At 33.7% G+C, this 9,294-nt stretch overlaps 2 long non-coding RNA genes across 2 annotated transcripts; one reads left to right on the top strand and one right to left on the bottom strand.

The window, feature by feature from the left end:
- The first annotated feature begins 127 nt into the window (after positions 1-127).
- LOC138707682 (uncharacterized) lies at positions 128-3,857 on the top strand. Its single transcript, XR_011334312.1, has 6 exons — positions 128-503; positions 1,334-1,524; positions 1,736-1,794; positions 1,943-2,012; positions 2,730-2,791; positions 2,894-3,857. It is a non-coding gene; the product is annotated as an uncharacterized lncRNA (long non-coding RNA).
- A 26-nt stretch (positions 3,858-3,883) lies between these two features.
- Positions 3,884-6,072, bottom strand: LOC138707683 (uncharacterized). The gene is made up of 2 exons (XR_011334313.1): positions 5,721-6,072; positions 3,884-4,950 (listed from the first exon to the last, which is right to left on the bottom strand). It is a non-coding gene; the product is annotated as an uncharacterized lncRNA (long non-coding RNA).
- Positions 6,073-9,294: the final 3,222 nt, after the last annotated feature.

The raw sequence follows: 9,294 nt of genomic DNA on the forward strand, positions 1-9,294 counted from the left end.
ACAACCGTCGCTCTTGTTATATTAATGCAGGGAAGGTAGCTGTAATGCGAGTCCGCCACTGCGTGAGCGTTCTGCTCTGGCTTGGAATTGAAGTGCCTTGCGGAGCGAGAGTAGCTCTGGCAGACTAAGGGCCTGTACTACGATCGCCTGTTAAAGCTCCAGATTCGTATACTCCAGTTTAGCAATCTGGAAGTTAAATATTTTGTTCTGTACTACCAGCGGATTTTAACTGCAGGATTCTTATCCGGAAGATATAGTAACATTTTTATTACGTTGGCAATGAAGTTACTGAAAATGTAGTGAAATTTATTGCGTTGGTATACCTTTCCCCGCGTATTTCATGTTTATGTTCCGTGTTTATATGGTACTATTTATTTTGAGGTTTTAGTGTAAGCATTATTGTTATTATTTATTATAATACTGAAGCTCCAGCCAAAAAATAACAGAGTGAAGAACAGAAAATTACATATACTGTATGAAGAAACTTTACATGGAAGCAAAAGGTAAGATTTTAAAGGTTATGTTTCTTTTCGAATAGTAATAATTCCTACCATATGATAGTATTTTGGTTTTAATTAATAGGCCTAAACAGGACGGGTGCGGGTTCCAGCAAAAGTGCGTTTTTCTCCATAATCGTTTTATTCACGTGTAACTGCACAAGAAGTGTAGGTGGCAATTATTTTTGTATTGTAATTAATATTAAGTGTGCTTTCAGTTTGTTGTATAGCCTACATTATTAGTGAATAGGGCCTATTTCGGTAATTTTTTAGAAATAGTGTACTTCACGGCTGCAAATCATGGGTCGAAGGCACAATAACTCGTTTAAAAAAGAAAAGTTCACTGATACTGATAATAATGAATGATGTCTTTGGCCTGGGATTTCTAACCAACATTAGTACAGCAAGGTACATTGTTCCTAGCAAATTATCAATATTTCAGTATGTTAGGCCTACGTATTTTACTGTTAATAAGTGGGCGGATATTTTGTATTAGGCCCATAATATCATTCGATCACAGATAGGGCCTAACGTTATTTTTTAAAAGAACAGCATGAGGTGGAGAGACGTTTCCACTAAAATGCAATAGGCCTATCTGTTTGTAATGCACATTCAACACCTCGTAAAATAACACAGAAACAGCAGATATTAAGTTTTTTTTCCAAAGTTTCTATGTACAGTATAGTCATATGTTTGATATTGTACTGACAATCATCCATTAAAAGCTTTTGCTTATTTAGGTATAGAAACTTAGATAAGGGAATAAGAGAAATACAGTATATTTCCTAATGTTGTAGATTGCATATGGAATTAACCTAGTTTTACTTCCTTTTTAGTATTATAGAATGAAGCATTGGAAGAATATAGTAACATCAGCACAAATACAAGGACCTGAAAACAGCTGAGAAGCAAATTTGAATTCTTGGAAAAGAGCATAAATAAAATTGCTGCTGCAGAGAAACAATGCAGGCTACAAACAATTGGAGCCCCTCCAACTGAAGCAAAACCAAATCCAAACTTATCCAAGGTAAGTGATTTAATTCTCCTATCAATTGAGTGATTTCTCAGTGATTTTGATTCATATTCAATGCATAAGTTCATTTATATGTTAAGTTATACAATTATTAAATAATAAGCAGAGGAAATTGTATAACACAAGTTTGAATTCTTTTTATTTATTTATTTATTTATTCATTCATTCATTCACTCATTTATTTATTTACTTACTTCTGTTACAGCCGAAGTAGTAACTAAACCAAGTTCCACTGATACCAGTGCAGCTAATAGCACGAATGAGGTTAGTGTGTAAGGAATTAAGAGTCAGAAGAAGGAGATGATGAGCTTTAGAGATAAAAAAAAAATATTAGATTCTTGAAAATTGTTATACAAATTTAATTTAATGTCGGTATTACATTATAATACTATTATTTCTTTTTTATTTACAGTACCATTCAGGTTCACAGTGCAATTCTTTAGTTTTTGAAGTGAAACTGGACATCCCAACAATATCTCCAGGTAATTTGATTTATACTACAAAACGTTCTTTCACATTCTACATATGATGCTTACTTTTCCAATCTGGAATAGCTGTAACATGTAAACACATTTTCAGCCAACATGTTGAAAATAAAACTAACACACATACTATATGAAATCTGTAGCAAGCAGTAGATAAATTAGATGCAAAAAAAAAAATGTTAAAATATAAATTGTACATAATGATGAAATGGTCACAAGAAATGGATGTCACAAAAAGTAAACATCATTGTATTATAATATTATGTGGGATTTGAGTGGGAATTTGAAATTTATAAATGTAGGCCTAAAAATAGAAAATACACTGAACTGAAGAATTTATTTTGAGATTTCTCTGCAATGGGTTTGTAATCAGATTAGGCCACATTATGTTAAGTTGTATTTCAATTTTACTGTAAGGAAACTTGTGAATGATTTCTTGTGTACAGAAAAACTGAAAAATATCTTTTCATAAGATAAAACAGAAACTGACTACACTCTATTTACAATAGAACTATTTGCTTGTTTTTTTCTCTCTCTTTTTTATTGCAGCTTTACTTTCTTATTGTTAAAAATGAGTTTGGATTAATAGCACGTTAGAAAATACAATACTGTTACAGCTGCTGACTTTGAAGTGTCCACACATTTATAATAAAACATCATCTTTCTCCAGAATTAATTATCTTAAGAATTAATTCCACTCTTAAAATATTACAGAGTCAGCTGGTGCAGCAGATGAAGGTCTTCCACTGTACGGGTGTCTACACAGTGTAATGAAAGTAAGTTTTAAGTGAAATTACTGGTTTATTCAGTGTAAGTAGTATAGGCTAAACCCAGAAAGGTCTGAATATAAGCATATATCCCTCTCTTAAATATTTCAGCTGATAATGGGATAATAGCTGATCGAGTTACACCCCAAGGATGCTTAAAAAAAAATAAAGAAAAAGTAAGCCTCTGAGGAATGCATTAGCCACATTGAAAAATCTTTCTCCATCTGTGAACTGTAAGTCTAATGTTGACTTAATTATACTTGAGATGTTAGAAATGCATGAACTTCAATACTATTACAGTGATTTCTTTAAAAAATACATTAGTTGAAAGTTGGATGCTAACATTATAACAAAGAATGATTTGAAATAAAAGTAAGTCATGTCCTTATGTTTGGAAAGAGATGGGGTTTGGAATATCAAAAGTAACATTTGGAGTTTTTACATTACTTTTTCCTCCTCTTTAATGGGTGGTCCATCTACAAGGACATCTTCAATTAGTGGCAGAAAGTAAATGCTACAATAATCACCCATTCTTTATGTTTTAACAAAAAATATGTTTAATTTTGTTGACCAGATTTGTTTGACCTGGATGACTGGGAGATTACTTCTTCTCATCCTTCTAATGGAGTGATAATCTCTTGCAGCTGTTCTTGATCCCTATGGTCTCTGCTTTATCTGCTAGTCTTCAGGATTAGGTTCGAGTCAGGTGATAATTATAAGCTAATCTAAGGTTTCTGGTTGGGTTCGGGTCTGGTTCAGATCAGGCCGAGATGGGCCGGGCCTAAGAATTATGGCCCGTGCAGATCTCTAACAAATGGGGCTTATAGCTGAAGTTGGCTCTGCCACAGTTTTCCAAGTTTTGTGTATTTGCATATGTATTTGTGTTGTGTTTAATTACAGTTACTATGTATTCTTATGTATTAGCCTGCATATTATTAATTTGTAAATATGACATGTACCATAGCATATATAATGAGACAGTGGATGTAATAAATGATTATGCTTATTGTGTCTCCTGAAAAATGTCGTGTTTTGTTTACACAAAATAAATAAATAAATTTTAAATTTAATTGCAGCTATAGTCCATCTCTCTTGTTTTAATTACACATTCACAGAGTACCTGAATACAATTGAAGCGTCAGCTGGAACAACGTTGTAAGTTACAAAATTTTCATTCGGTGTGTTTCCGTGTAATAATGTTGTATGTCATGTTACCTTGCTATACTCCTTGGCTTGCAACTGTCCACTCAAAAGTTTGCTACCCTCATAAGAACAAAGTTGTACGCATACACATTTTTGCAGCTCCTGTAAATTTGACCAAATGTAACTTATAACGTTGTTCCAGCCGACGGTTCAATTAATGTGCCTCTTGAAAAATGTTGTTTTACCATATTTTGCTTATGTAAAATAAATTTGAATTGCAGATACAGTGCATTAGCCTGTTAAGAGATCACTGTGAGGGATCCCAGCAATAAAATATATTTAAAAAGTAACGATATGAATATGTTTGCATACATGAATCACTAGGCCTAGCGTGAATGAAACAGCTCCCTTGCAAAACATAAATGCCAATTCCAAAACTTTCAGGAAATGAAGAAAAACTGTCACGTCTAAAAATTCAATAAACTGTTACAGTTTGTTAAATAATAATATATAGCAAGCATATCTTAAGTCTGATTAGTGAAATATGTTAGGCCTACTCCTACTGGCGAGCGATATATGCAAGGAAGGAGAAGGGAACTTGCCACCCTACCACATTATCTCCTGATAGTTGTCTCATGAGTGATGCCTTATTGATATTCCAATCTATCTTCGGAGAGTTGACTAAACAACTAGCAGACAGTTCTAGGAAAACTTTAATCAAGACTAATTAAAATACTATTCAGAAGTATTCGTAACAGCATCAAAAAGAGAGATAGAATCCCTCGGAAGAAAAAAACAAGCCTTGCACTTAATTACTGGAGCAAATAAAACTACTCCCAATGAAGCATTAAAAGTCATCACTTCAATTAAACCAAGCAGCAAGTGCAGCACTAGCTCGATTGACAACAGTTCCTGCTGTAACTTCGTGGACCCCACAAAAATCTCCTACTGTTGTCAATGTTCTCCCAGTGGCATAGAATCTCAATACCAATAGTAATTGGGCCATTGGAGATAAGGCATTATTTCTGGAAAAATGAACAAACAATTAGATTTGGTTACACCTTTACCGGTAAATCTTTACAATAGCGTTACCAAAAGAAGGCAAGGACTCCCTACAGGATAGCCTGGAAGAGAGAGGTTTGGATGTAGTTTTGACTTTTTTTTTTTTTAGACAATTGTAAATATATGCAAATCATACTAACCTAACCTGTCACTAACTCGATCTTACGAAAACTTGTCTTTTCCCTTTAATTAGTAAGGAAACACAGTAATGAAATGAATGTGCTGCCCTTCCCTGCCGCCTACCCCTTCTATCTCGACAGAGCGATCCTGCCTACCCGTACCTCTCCACCGGACTCCACTTTCACAGCAACTTTCCACCTTTATTTTGGAAATTGGTGTCGGCACTCAATTTTTCTTTCGTTTACAGTACATATGACTTGACTAGAAGCCAAATATGTGAATACATTTGTATCTTAAAGTGGTAACGCAATTGTGAAGAAATGATAGTTTACCATATAAAGGATTTTGATATATTATATACGGTTATTATTATTTTTTTATATAAAAGTATTTTGAAACTTATTGTAGGTTGCCCTATATTATTATATCAATCACCTTAATACCTTGTAAGGACAACAGAACACCTGCATGAAGCAACATTCTAACCTCACTTCTACTGTACGCCTATTACAGGTTACTTTACTTCAAAATAATTATTATAGTGCTATTATATACAAAATATTAATGTAATACCTAAAGAAATAGTGTAGCTTATTATTAACTGTGTACTTACGATCTGTGTCTTGTTTCAGTTGATAATAGATTTCATGTAGTAGGTTTCATTATTCGAAACTGTCTAAAAAATTTCTCGTCATCCCACTCTTCAAAATTATTTGGACGCAGCCTAATTCGTTTTGCTGTTCTGATATAACGAAGCATCTGCTCCAGAACTTATCATCAGAATCAGTATCAAAATTAAATTGATCCTTCAAATCACCAGCTGTACGACGTGCAGCCATCTTGATTTCAACACAGAGTTCCAACCTCCGGATAACGCCTATCTGCCACTCTGCCTTCCGGATTGCTAATCTGAAAGTTTAGCCTCCAGATTGCACATAACCAAAAGTCGTAGTACGCAATTACAACCCAACTTCCGGATAAATATGCCATCTGCCGGATAAGTTTAAACTAGAACTTTATCCGAGAGTCGTAGTACTGGCCCTTAATGGAGCCGCTCTCATGCCCGGCCCTGGCCTAGAACCAACCTGGTGAACAACTTTCTTGAAGGTGAATATACCCACCACCACATGGATTGGTCAGCGAGGTCTCCGGATTTGATCTCTATAGAGCATGCCTGGGATGCATTAGCAAGACGAGTTGCAACCAGTCAGCATCCACCGAGAACGATTCCAGACCTCCGCATTGCTCTTCGTGAGGAATGGGAACAGCTTCTCGCAGAGCTTATTGAACCACCTTGTAGAGGGGATGCCACGCCGCTTCGAGGCGTGTGTAGCCATGAGTGGTAACCACATCCCATTTTACCGCTCAGCACCATCATTGTTGTGGTAGTGAGTCAGATTTTGTAATTTTGTAAAAATATGTCTCTATGCCACAATAAATAAAAATTAGTGTGATATTTTGTTGCTCTATTACATACTAGATTACTTGTGATTGTCTTTTACATGTTTTGTACCATTCTCATAGTTTGGTAACAAAATACAAAATTATGCTTAACTTTCGAACACTAGTGTATTTGAAGAAATTTTTGTATGTTGATAATAGCGAGGATGAATTTAAACACCTCCCAAAAGAATATTTTACTTCATTTGCTAGGTTGAATAATAATAATAATAATAATAATAATAATAATAATAATAATAATAATAATAATAATAATAATAATAATAATAATAATAATAATGTTTTGATTTTTCTTGGTCATTTAAAGACGCTGTATCAACTACTAGATTATTTAACGAGGACAAAATTAATAGCAAGATATTATTTGGTGAGGAGTCCGAGGAATCGCTATGGTATTACTTGACATTCGCTTTACAATTGGAGAAATTCATCATTAAAATGTGACACACTCACGGACAGGAGAACGTGAATTCGATTATGCGCAATGTTCAAAACATATAGAGGTGAGCCTGCCTGGAGAGAAATAAAAAAAAAATAGGTTGCAGCCGCCAAATTACTCAAGGAACGACCACTCATAAACTGAGGGAAAGAAGATAGAGGACTGACACTGGAAAGTTTTCTTTCTCAATCGTACTATCAGGGACTGGAATGCTTTACCTATAACCAAAAATGTATTTAAAATAGGCTTAAGGACTTTTCTAACAGACGGTAACATATTATACACACTATTTAAAGGGTGTAATTGATATTTTGCTATTTGCAGTGTTGTATCAGTGATGAAGTGTGTTGTGTAAGTGAAGTGCAAAGTATTTGAACAGTGAAATGTTTTTGAAGTGTTAGTGAAATCAGGATAGAATCAGTGAAATGTGTCGTAGTTCTAGTGCAGTGAGTGAGTTGACAGCGAAATGAGTGTACTGGTGAAAGGTACTTGTGCAGATATGAACATATCATACTCGTGAGTTTTAGTTCTAACTTAGGGTTAAGATACAAATTAGATTTACTTTAAATGTTATTTTAAGTGATCGTGCTTCATTTAATTTAGTATTATTATTACTATTAATTATTATTAGTGGTATTATTAATTTATTAATTTATTTTTATTAGTTGTGTTTATTATTGCCATTATTGAGTGTAATTAGTTATCACTGCCACCGGGTATATACCCATTTGCAGTGTGAATAAATAAATACATACATACATACATACATACAAAACCATGCAATCTACCAAAGCGGAGATCGAACCCACGCACGAGAACATCTTCGGAACAGGAGGTAAACGCGCTATAGCTAGTGGTATGCCGGTGTCTACAAAATCAATAAAGGGGAACAAATTATTAAAGAATATTTATTATGATCGAAAGAGTAAAAGCATTTAATGAAGTGATTACAGACTTTTTGTGTCTGATAACGATCATGATATTGTTACATACTGTAATGAGATAAATTATGTCATTTACTATGCTAAATTACTAGTAGGGTTAATATATCAAAATGTACACTGTTATTTTACAACATACTTTATATATGGCCACTGATTAAATGAGGTCAAATAATCATAAATAAAGGCGTATTACCACGGTCTAGTATATACAGTCACGAAGCTCAATACGTAGTAAAATGCATCCATAGATAGTTGGTAACCACTAGGATCGCTACTATCGCCTTATTAGAGGCAATGCGAAATACCTGCACAGTCTATTGTTTCTAGTACCCTCAAATTCAAGCTTCGTGACTATATATACTAGACTGTGGTATTACATTACACATAGATAGGTTCCCTGCTACCACGATTATTCGTTCCAACCAGCTTGCATCACGTCACATACCCGATTACAAATTTATCCTGCATAAGTTGTACTACATTTGAAACTAGTCCTAGTCATTTGATACCGCAAAATTACCTCTGCACTGGGACGAATGAAATCTGTCGTTAGAAAAAGTAGTAGGCTATGATTAAAGTTTGATTGTTTCGTTGCTAGTAGTTGATAGCTTCGTACATTTAGAAACGCTACGATCAAGGTTAACAACGTTCGAGCAGCATTGTTTCGTTGTCAGGAGTTGATAGTGTCAAAATTTTAACAGTTTCAAACAATTCATACATTTATAAATGGAACGACAAAGATTAACGTCCGGTAAAGGAAAGACAAAGTTGTTTTAGAGAGGATATTTATACACCAAACATATTGAAGGCGAAGTCAAAACGGAATGGATAAGTAAGTATGTATTCGCGCTGCAAATAAGTCATTCCACGTCAAATCGCACAAAATTATACAAATTTTGACCTTCATATTTCTGATTGCGTTTATATTTTTTTTACCAACTCTATGGGTCTAATAAACCAACAAGTGTATTTTTATTTCCTCCTAAGTCCACATGTTTGTAAAACATTACATGTTAAAATTCGTTAAAAATGTCGCACAATGCAACATTTAAAGCGTCATATTTCTGACGATATTGATGTTAAAATTTTTTTGAAAAAAAAAAAATGCATTTAAAACTTAAAGTACTGTCTTTTATTAAATGTTTACTAACTAATTTTAATATAATTATTACAAATATTTTTTTATCATTCAATTTTTAAAAGTTATATATCAATGTGAAATAGCCCTATTAAAAATCTAAAAAAAAAAAAAAAAAAAATGTCTACTAGGTGCACTGAAGTATTCTTAATAATTCTAGAAAAAATCAGAATGGGATCTCCAATAGTTTAATGGAAATTTAATT

The sequence above is a fragment of the Periplaneta americana genome, chromosome 10, assembly GCF_040183065.1.
Source record: "Periplaneta americana isolate PAMFEO1 chromosome 10, P.americana_PAMFEO1_priV1, whole genome shotgun sequence".
Lineage (NCBI taxonomy): Eukaryota > Metazoa > Arthropoda > Insecta > Blattodea > Blattidae > Periplaneta > Periplaneta americana.